Here is an 11,136-nt window from a genome sequence, read left to right as displayed (position 1 = left end):
TGCGCACACATAATTCAGATATAAACGAGTGCGACGCGCCCGTATCAAACAACACTACAACAGGGGTGTTGAGAATTTCGCCCATACCTGTCAAATTCCCTTTCTCGTGTTCATCTTGCTCTTTCTTCGGCTTCTTCTGCTCCAACGCGAACGCTCTAGCTTGGGGAGGAAGTCTGGGGCGCTGAGGTTGTGGTTGTCGCGATGATGAGTCGCGATTTCCTCCCGATTCATTCTGCGGTGCCCTAGCTGGCTGACGGGATCCCTGATCGTTCTGCCTTGATCCCGATCCTCTCTTGTTATTCGGACACTCCCTGGAAAAATGACCGTTTCCTCCACAAGTGTAGCACTTGATCACGTTCTGGTATCGGCATTCTCCGAAATGATACTTAGAGCACACATTGCATTGTGGTGCCCTAGGTCGGTAGTCTCCTCTTTGGCTAGACGTATGCTGCCCTCCTCCGTGATGGGATCGATGCTGACTCGGCTGGTGTCGCTTTCCATCGTGCGAATTTCTATGCTCATCCCACTTTCGTTTCTCTCTGGAGTAGTGCGGTGGGGGTAACGATGAAGTAGCGATCTCCTTAGCTTTCTCCTTAGGCATTGCTGCCTCAATATCCAACGCGAGTGCTAAAGCTTTAGCGTATGCGAGTCTCCCTCGACTAGCCAACGACATCTTTATCTCGGACCTTAGTCCCTCGCGGAACTTGTCCGACAGCTTCTCGTCCGTGTCGACTTGATCAGGGGCGTATCGGGTCATGCTGTTGAGCGCTCGATCATACTCTGTCACCGTCATGCGTCCTTGAGTCAGATTGTTGAATTCGGATGCCTTCGCTTTCCGGTAGCTTTTCGGCACATACTTGTTGTATAGTTCGGTCTTGAAATCGTCCCACGTCATTGCTTCCACTTGACCTTGTGTCAAGGTCTTTATTCTTATATCCCACCAAAAGTCGGCTGCCTCGGTTAGTTGATGAGTAACACAACTCATTCGTTCCCTATCATTGCATCCCAAGATAGCGAAGATACGTTCTATCGCACGGATCCAAGATTCGGCTTTGGCCAGTTCTCCAAGTCCATCGAACACGGGCGGTTTCTGTTCCAAGAACAGCTTCACTACTTCCCTATTAACCGGGGGTGGGGGAGGCGGTGGTGTCGGAATCAACTGCGTCACACTCTCCTCACTTGAAGGTGGAGGTGTCGGTTGACGGTTATGGCGTCTTGGCGGCATTCTGATTTATCAACACAAGAATTATTCCCATGATTCTAGCAATAGTCACATGGTATAGCTGAATAACAAGGTTCATGGGTCAATTGTTTTGGAATATATGGCCAAACACAAGATATCAAAAGTTCGTCACGTAGACGGATTGCAAAGAATAGCGTCAATCAACATTGTTACCAACAATCGGTTGCGTCAAGGTTATCAAAGGTCAATGTTTCCATATCATCAAGGCAATTGCACTTAAGAAGCAGTTGTACAATTTCAAGTGGCGGGTACAGGGCGTTATGAGGTATTCAAAAATATGGTATTACGGTAAGAGGCATGATGTGATGTCATAGTGATAGATAATTTGTACCATGTACGAAAGACAATCCATTGAATCCAAAAATAATATCTCCCCATGGCATATTAATCAAAAACGTCGCCTCAAAGAGGTCTTAGTATCAAAAGCAGCAGAAAAAAACGAAAGAGTAGCAAAATCATGAGGTAGAAAACCAAGCCAATCAATCCAAAAACATGGGGGAAGCCAAAACAAATATTCCATGACTATCAATCCTAATCGATGTCGTTCATATCCTCCTCGGGGTCATCATCCTCATCCATCTCCAAAGCGGGTCCTTCCTCGTCCGGTCCCTCATTCTCGCCATATTCACCAACATCCGGGGGCGGCGGTGTTATCGCACGCATATCCTCCACGTTTCCATGGATAACCAAAGGGTGAGCCACCGCCTTAAGCCTTGGCCTATTAGGGACACGATCAACATGCGGCTCCTTATCGCGACGATACCTCCATCGGCGAGCTTGGCCTGGCGGATACTTGTGCGCTGGGGGACTAAGCGGCGGTCCATCCCTCGCAACTGCCATGGCTGGGAGTAGCACTCCAATCAATCCGATTATATCGCCTCGAGGCTTGTACTCCGGCGGACTGAACCACGTATATGGCAATGCAGCTTGGGCAGTCCATTCGCTCCAAGGACTCGGCAGAGTGTGGATCAATCTCGAGATCCCCGCGTGATGGGTAACTCCTCCATACGCGTATGCATCCATCCAACGATCATAGAATTCGGTGACGTAGGTTAGGAGAAAGGACTTTCCATCCCACTCAAACTCTTGGTAGGTTTCGACAGGGAAAACCTTGTTCTTCGCGTAACGATCGCGCATCGGTGCGTAATAATGATTAAGCATCTACAAAAGAAATCTCAGCATCAGAACAAGGATCGAAGAAGTATCAATAGTGTATAAAATTTCAACTGATGCTGAGAGTACGATGGATATATATATTTATATGTGTATGCGTCGAACGACGAAGGTGTGGAGGTAATATCATATCAAGAAATAACGGAATTTTCTTTCCGTGCCAAAAGGTGTGCATATGTATATATATATTTTCGCGTTTCAACGCTTCGCAATTCGTTCTCATAAGTCGATCGTCTCGTATTCGGCGTTTGGTGCCTCCAAGTTCGATATTATCACAAAATTTTCATTCGCGACACGACTTACAACTATGTATAGCAGCGTGCTCAAGTTCATTCTCATAGATGTCGTTCATCACATATCACGCAAATCACAATCGCATAGAATTTCATAGAGTTTTATTGTTCAACTCGTAACAGTCTCAACATATAATCACTTGCATAACAACATTTATTTCGCATAATCACATTTTGCAAATTTCACATGCAAGCATAATCATCACAATTTTCCAAATATGTATCAACAATCTCCCATTCGCTTCAACTTCCCATAATTCATAATTCAAATCAATATTCAAGAGATACTTGTTACCTCATTCATCGTGGTTGAGCGGAGACGAGTTGCGGTGTTGAGTCTTCGACGATTATCCATTAATCAATTTATACAACTTTCAAATTTTTAATTCAACAAGACTCTTGGGTCCAGAGCGAAAAGAACTGAGGCTCTGATACCAACTGTAACGACCCGCCCATCTAGGGTATAATAAATGCGGCGATCGTTAACTAAACGGACTTAAATGCATCAAAGATCATAGGCTAGGGTTCCATTTGAAAAGGGATTTTTACTAAAGCATTTAATGAACAATTTAATAGGAAAAGAATAATGCCTTAGCAAGAAATCCAACAAAAGGCTATCACCAATAATGCTCAAAAATAGCAACAGTTCCAAAATATTCTCAAGTGTTCCATATCCAAAATATACCCACGAAATAAAAGTATTCATCCCAACAAAAGATCATAAGTTTTCATAAAAATAGCGGAAGCGACCAAGAAAGAAGTGAGGCTATGTATGAGGACACAACGACACCTTAAGTACCAACAGATCATCTTATTATTCTCTACTCAACACCGCCGCCCGCTCGTCACCACTCAACCTGCACATAAGGAAAACACATGCAGGGCTGAGTACGATAATCATACTCAATGGACTCATTGCCGAAAACAGTTTTATCACAAATATAGTCATTATCATGCCATTTTCAAGTGTCCGTCGGGGTTTTAACTTTAGAAAGACCCGAGACACCAAAATATCTTCTTTCTCAAATATCACGGTCGCGCAACCATTTTTCTCATAGACGTTTACCATATCCTCATTCTACATGACAAGGACTGCGGCCGCAATCCAGGTCACTAGACCGGCCGACCCGTACGCCAGCACTCGGTCTAACATTGGTGTACACTAACCCAAGTAGAGTTTGCGGCTCTACAAGGATCCGAATTCGATTAAATCAATAGTGGCATAGCCACGAGGGATAGGCACGACAAAACAAATTAAGGCATGATAACACATATCTCATTCTCATCAATATCAGTTTAGGACAATGTCCTTATTTTAAAAGAAAGCCCACCTCGTAGGTTTAGCTCGATAGAATTCTTTTCTCCTCGTTTATCACGCTGAGAGCGCGAAGTATCACCTTTAAATTAGGCGTATCACAAATCAGTTTCAATCATGGATTTCAAATCATGCATGATCTCACGTTTCCCCTTTTTCCCATCGATTATTTTCAAAATCATCAATCAAAAATCAAAGTATGATTAGCATATCATTTTTATTCAAATAACAACTCCAAATTCACCATTAAATCGTGTCACGCATGAGTGTTCCACACACACAACATACGCACACGATCATCACACTTGTGCACGCCGATCGAGGCATGCACACACACACACTCTCGGCCACACACACACACACACATCCATGCATCCCAAATTTCATCAATTTATTTCCCCTTCACTCATCTAAATGCATGTGGAGACAAGAATACCGATTAATCGGTAGAAGAAGAGAAGATCAATATTTAAAGTACCTTTTCCAAAAGAACGAACGGTAGAACCAAGGAATTAGTCTTGATTCTTCAATAATCTCTTGAATTTCACTTGAATTCTTCTCAGTTGATGAAGAAATCTTGAAGAAAACTTGAAGAAAACTTGGAGAATGTGGGAGAGAAGATTTCGAAATTTTTGGGAGTGGGAGGCGCCGGTTTTGTGATCTCTAGGGTTAGGGTTTCTCTCCTATTTATAGAGTCACAAATAATATCCCAATAATTAAATAAATAAAAGATTTGGGAGAGATATTGGGGAAGTGGCGTTGAATTGGTTGAGAAGAAAGAGGATTTTCGAAAATTAGGCTTAAATAATTAGCCTATGATTTAATTCAGATATTTTACGGAGTAGAATAATATATCACGGAGCAAGAATAATTATTTAAACTCCCCAAATAATAGGAAAAGTGGCGTGTATTTTTGACTTCTCCAAAGGGATTCAAAATCAAATCCTAATTTAATTAGGATATGGTAAGATCTTCTTAGATATGGCAAGATATGCTAGGATATTTTAGCATATTTATATTTATTCATGGAATAGAATAAATAAGGAATCAATAAAATAACAAATAATTTCTCTCTCCCTTCTAGATGAGATTTTCGAAAATCTCATGAATATCAAAGGTGACAATTTCGAAAATTCCATGTAGGAATTATAGAGTATTTGGACTTTGGATTTAATTTGGATAATTATCTCAAACAAATAATTAAATCCAAGAATAATATTATTTCTTCTCCAATAAAGATAGTGGCCGAAAATTCCACATGATTTAAATAAATGCTCCTATTATTTTTCTCACTCATCCCTTAGGAAAATAATTCCCCACAATTATATTACTCCGCATCAAAAATTCACATATTCAAATCAATCATCTCTTCACTTTCTCTTCTTTTTCTCAACGCATTGACCTTTCAACGGCCACGTCATATTTTTCCCATCTTTGACTATTCCATAGCCACGTCAACATTTCAACAAGTTGACTATTCAACTCAAACTCCATTCTCATACGCAATTAGGTCACAAAGACACTATGCAATTAATCACCCATCAAATAATTCACATATCATAGCATTTAAGGCATTTAATGCAAAAATTTTATGACCCGAAAATTAGGGTTTGAAAAAGTGGGGCGTTACATTCCACCACCCTTAAAAGAAATTTCGTCCCGAAATTTGGTACCTCATGGAAAAAGTTCCGGGTACAGTTCCTTCATCTTGTCCTCAAGCTCCCACGTGGCTTCTTCATAATCGTGGTTCCTCCATAGCACTTTCACGCTAGCAATGGATTTATTTCTCAAATTCTGAACCTTCCGGTCCAAGATCATTTGGGGTCTCTCTTCATAGCTCAAGTCGGAATTCATCTCGACTTCTTCGTAGTGAATCACGTGCTTCGGATCGAACACATATTTTCGCAACTGCGATACGTGAAAGACATTGTGCACGTTTGCAAGACTTGGCGGTAGCGCCAATCGATAGGCCACGGGTCCTATTCCTTCTAGAATTTCGTAAGGCCCGATAAAACGTGGTTTCAATTTTCCTTTCACACCAAAACGTGTTATCCCTTTCGACGGGGACACTTTGAGAAAGACTTTATCACCGGCTTGGAATTGTAGGTCGGTTCGTCGGACGTCAGCGTATGACTTTTGTCTGTCTTGAGCTTCCTTTATTCTAGCACGAATTTGTCGTACGACTTCAATCATTTCCTCGACTGCATCGGGTCCTAGCACCCGTCGCTCGCCAACTTCGTCCCAGTAGAGCGGCGATCTACATTTTCTTCCATATAAGGCTTCATATGGCGCCATGTTGATCGTTGCTTGGAAGTTGTTATTGTATGCAAATTCAATCAACGGTAGTACGGTCTCCCAACTTCCACCTCGGTCGAGCACTACGGCTCTCAACATATCCTCGAGAGTTTGGATCGTCCTCTCGGATTGCCCATCAGATTGCGGGTGAAATGCCGTGCTGAAATTCAGTTGCGTTCCCAACTCGCGCTGTAGACTAATCCAAAATTTCGATGTGAACTTCGGGTCACGATCGGACGTAATTGTCACTGGGACTCCGTGCAATCGCACGATCTCCTTTATGTAGATCCGAGCTAGCTTGCTCGATCCATGGGTTACCGGAATCGGTATGAAATGCGCACTCTTGGTAAGTCGGTCTATAATCACCCAAATTGCGGTGTTCCCACTTAGGGTCTTTGGCAAGGCCGTCACAAAATCCATGGCGATGTGCTCCCATTTCCACTCGGGTATCTCCAGCGGTTGTAATTTTCCATGCGGTCGTTGATGTAATGCCTTCACCTGTTGGCAGGCTAAGCAACGTTCTACAAATGCTGCGATTGGGCAAGCCTTAACTTGTCTCAAATTCTGTATTGTGCCATAAAGTTGTACTTCGGGTAGTTTGATTAGTTGGGTGTGAATGAGGTCATTTGAGGGGTAATTACACCACACGTACAAAATGTTTTACCAATGTTACAAATTAGTACAAAAAGTTTTAAGTTTATACTATATATCATACAAATGTTTAATTAGTGTTTCATGTTGATATGTTCCATTTAAATTAGTTTAACACCGTTAGTTTTCTTACTTTGCATTGTTTGTATGAATTATCATGACAAGTGACTGCTTCCAAGAACGAGTCTCACTATATTTTACGTAGATCTCCACAGTCATTATTCGCGAAGCTGCAGCAACTGGCGGTGGCGGGAGACATTCTGTTAGGAAAAGAAAAGGTTTTTTTACTGGCTAGGTTGACAGATGCCGTATTGATGTGGTTGTCAAACGAGGAGGAATTTCAGGATGTTCTGGAGCACGAGTCAGCTCCTATCTGCCCAATCGGGTTACAACAGTTAATTGATGTCACCGATGGGAACACAAATGGAGATACATTTGTGTTACATATTCAACTTCACTTCTCCTAATCCGTACAAATAAATGTTACCAATGGCCAACACAAATGGAAATACATTCATGGATATGAATGAAACCAGCTGAACTCTCAAAAGGGGATACTATAATTTAATGACACATCTAAAGCATATTAATATATACATTCAATAATGAGGAATAAATTTTTCATTATCTAACCGGATGCAGTAAAGTATAGTGAACTAGATGAAGTTAACATACTTAGAAATAAGAAAACTAATAGTGTTAAACTAATTTAGATGGAGCGTATCAACATGTAACACTAATTAAATTTTTTGTATGATATATGCAAACTTAAAACTTTTTGTACTAATTTGTAACATTAGTAGAACATTTTGTATGTATGGTGTAATTACCCCGTCATTTGAATGCTCTTGCTACTAATAATGGAATATCTCATGATAGTCCAGTTCAAAAGCTGAAAATCTTTTGATGTAGGTTTTGGCGGGGAAATTCAAATTGCACAACATATTCAAAATATTTCATCATTGTTTTAATTTAGTAGTATAAAATATTTTAACTTAACATAAATCATACAAAATGTTTTACTAATGTTATAAGTTTATACATTCCGTTAAATCCTTCTTAACATCGTTAGTTTCCTCACTATGTATCTTCTATTATGTCACAAAAGCATAATATTCTAAGGGTGTGATTGGTAGGCATTACAATCTCATAATAGCTCATAAAAACCCACGTACTTGGTCAACAACTCACCTTCTTCTCTGTTTGGTAGCAGACGCTGTAATCTCAGAACCCGGTAGTAATTTCTCGGATCTCACCAATTTTGGCAAAATTATCAGCGGCACCAGCAAATCCTTATACCAGAAATTTTGAGGTATTACGTTTTCTCAGATTGACCGATTCGATGTTGTTGTTTTTTATCCCCGATTTGCCCCTTCTGATTTCTGATCTCAACAAACACAGATTTTGCAGCACGAGCTCCTCCTTCGCGGCTGTAATTTGAGCGATCCGACCACCGAAGGTAAGCCTTAACCGGAATCGCTTATTTGTCCCTAGTTTTAATTTCAAATTTTTGGGAGTAATACATTATTCAGATCTGAGTAGAAATTGATTTACTTGTTGTGTAAAAATCTGTGGTGTTTGAAAATGAGTTTGATATCTGGCCTTGTAGTTGTTGATTTGTACTTAATTTGGACGTGATATTGTACTCGCCGTTATTTTGCTGAAGTTGGATGTAGGGGTGTCCGATGTTTTATTTGGAAAGGGTAATTCATTAGTTGTGTTGCGTATGAAACTCTGTGTTGATATGTTGGTTCTCATGATCTGCAAGTGGCTGTGTTGTTTATGTACTCACTTTCTTACTGGTGCTTCTCCATCTGCGGATTCAGAGTTTGTATGAACCTCAATTTCAGTTTGAATCACAGTTTGTGTGATGTTAGTTTGAGGATTGTTATCGTTATGAATGCAATTCAGATGTGGATCATCAGAACAACGGCGAGGCAACTATGCTGAGAGAGATGATCCGTCTCCTCGGCGAATTGGTTACTCAGATGGACAGCCTGAAAAAGGAGAATGCAACTCTCTTATCGGAATATAATTATATAAGATCTTGACTGATGCATTTTTTAGATGAATCCTTATTTGTTTGTGTTCCCTCTTTGTTACTTAAATAAACATGATTGATTCACATTCTTAGAATTGTGTTTCCTACTTTGTTAATCAAACTGATTCACAAAATTTGGTGTCTTTCAATTCTTGGAATACTACCTGAGCAATCTTGGTGTGTGAACTGTGGTGTCAGATCACAGCTGAGAAGAATGACCCCGTCGAGGAAGCTTCTGGTTTGGATGCTCAAGTGAAGGGGCTGAAGAGAGAAATAGACGAGAGGGCTATCTGTTCAAACGCACATGTTTCTCAACCATCGAAAGCATAGTTACCCGAAGGCCATGTTGCAATTCCACTCATCGGGCATGCCTCAGAGGCGGCAGCCCCTGTCGTTGGTCCTGCGCTGGTCGTGCCATTGCATCACGAGCCACAACTCCAAGGCTTCGGTAACTCCTTCCCAGGTATGGATGGGCCTAAGGTTCCCTCTGGTGTGAGCAAACCGCGAGCACGTTACCCTTCGTCGTCTGATTCTTGGCCTTCTCATATTCTCACCAAGTAGTGTAGAATGGAATGGTTAAATATGTAGAGAGTTAGTCAAGCAGCTTTAGTGCTGAAATGAGGATCAAATGGAGCATTTTGATGTTTGAGTTAGAATTCGATTTTCTTTGTATATTGGTTAGCATCTGTTTATATGCTGAAATTGGAAGGAGATGGCACCAAACCAGAAAGATCTCCGCACCATGTTGAAGATACGCAAGGACGAAGGAGGGCTATGGAGTCATTTCGGGTGAAAAACCAAGGGTATAATTGGCAACACTGTGTATGATATCATTTTTGCAAGTTGCAGCCAAATTTCTACCAAACAATGTATTAATTAACATAATATTTCTACCAAACAGCAATCAAGCTGTGCTAATCTAGTTTACTAATAAAAAAAGTCAAATTTGCGGAAACTTAATAAAAGCCTACAAAACCTACCAATCGAACCCTAAAGAAATAACATGTAAAACACTGTTAGAGAAGTAGGAAAAGCTATGGGTCTGAAATTAAGAAGCAAATCGTGAGATCCCCTACTCCTTTCGAAATCTTCACAGCAGCCATCCCCAATCGGTTTTGTGATTTTTTTTCCAACGTTCCCTACATAAATGTGTCCAAACTCTAAACCATATTTGTTGAAATTTCTTGTGAATCCATCGAAAAGAGAAGATGAGAGGTTTGTTGATTTTTGGAACCCCTGGGAGAAGAGAGGTTGGGCCGTTGGGGCATGTTCTGTTGTATTCCGGCGAAGAAGTAAGGTTAGATTCCTTTTAAAACAATAAATTGGAACGAAATAAGTAAGTAAGTAAAATAAGTCAATGTTCGGAGAGGATCACCTACGACAAATCGTGATCCAACTCACAAACATAAGTGATGGACCCCCACCATCATTTATAATGTTTGTGCGTGTGTATTAGGAGATGGATCACGCTTTGCCGTAGGTGATCCTTATCGGTCAATGTTGTACTTACTAGTTTTTCCTCAGAATATTAATATGCTTTTTATGACATAGTAGATGCATCAAGATGATACATAGAGAAGAAACTAAATGTATAAACTTAAAACATGAGTAAAACATTTTATATGATTTATGTTAAGTTAAAACATTTTGCATGTGTCGTGTAATTTCCCCAATTTTGGCCCATGAACCAAACAACTGCAAAAAAAAAAGTAGCTAAAACAAATTGTCAAAACGTGGTTATGAGTTAGAATAAACTTAGTGGCTTTATTTTATTTTTTATAAATCAATTGAAAATCAGATTACCAATTTCAGGTTCAAAATTTTTGGATCTATAATCGTCTACTTGGTTCGATGTTTTATTCTAGTCTATTAAGCTGTGAATCTAGTTAAGGACCATTGACTATCTATCTATATAGGTGGCGTTCGGTTGTCATGACTAATAATCATGAGACTATCCATTTAGGATTAAGTTGTGGGATTATTTTAGTTGGAGGGGGAGGCTATGACTAATTATCATGAGACTATCCATCTAGGATTAAGTTGTGGGATTATTTTAGTTGGAGGGGGAGGCTATGACTAATTATCATGAGACTATCCATCTAGGATTAAGTTGAGGGGGTCAATC

The 11,136-nt window shown here is 40.3% G+C and overlaps 1 pseudogene; it reads left to right on the top strand.

The window, feature by feature from the left end:
• The first annotated feature begins 8,696 nt into the window (after positions 1-8,696).
• Positions 8,697-9,741, top strand: LOC125192189 (protein IRON-RELATED TRANSCRIPTION FACTOR 3-like; annotated as a pseudogene).
• Positions 9,742-11,136: the final 1,395 nt, after the last annotated feature.

Source organism: Salvia hispanica, chromosome 4 (assembly GCF_029641045.1).
Source record: "Salvia hispanica isolate PSC_SH4W2 chromosome 4, Shi_PSC_v1, whole genome shotgun sequence".
Classification (NCBI taxonomy): Eukaryota; Viridiplantae; Streptophyta; class Magnoliopsida; order Lamiales; family Lamiaceae; genus Salvia; species Salvia hispanica.
This window is presented reverse-complemented; position numbering and strand designations above follow the sequence as displayed.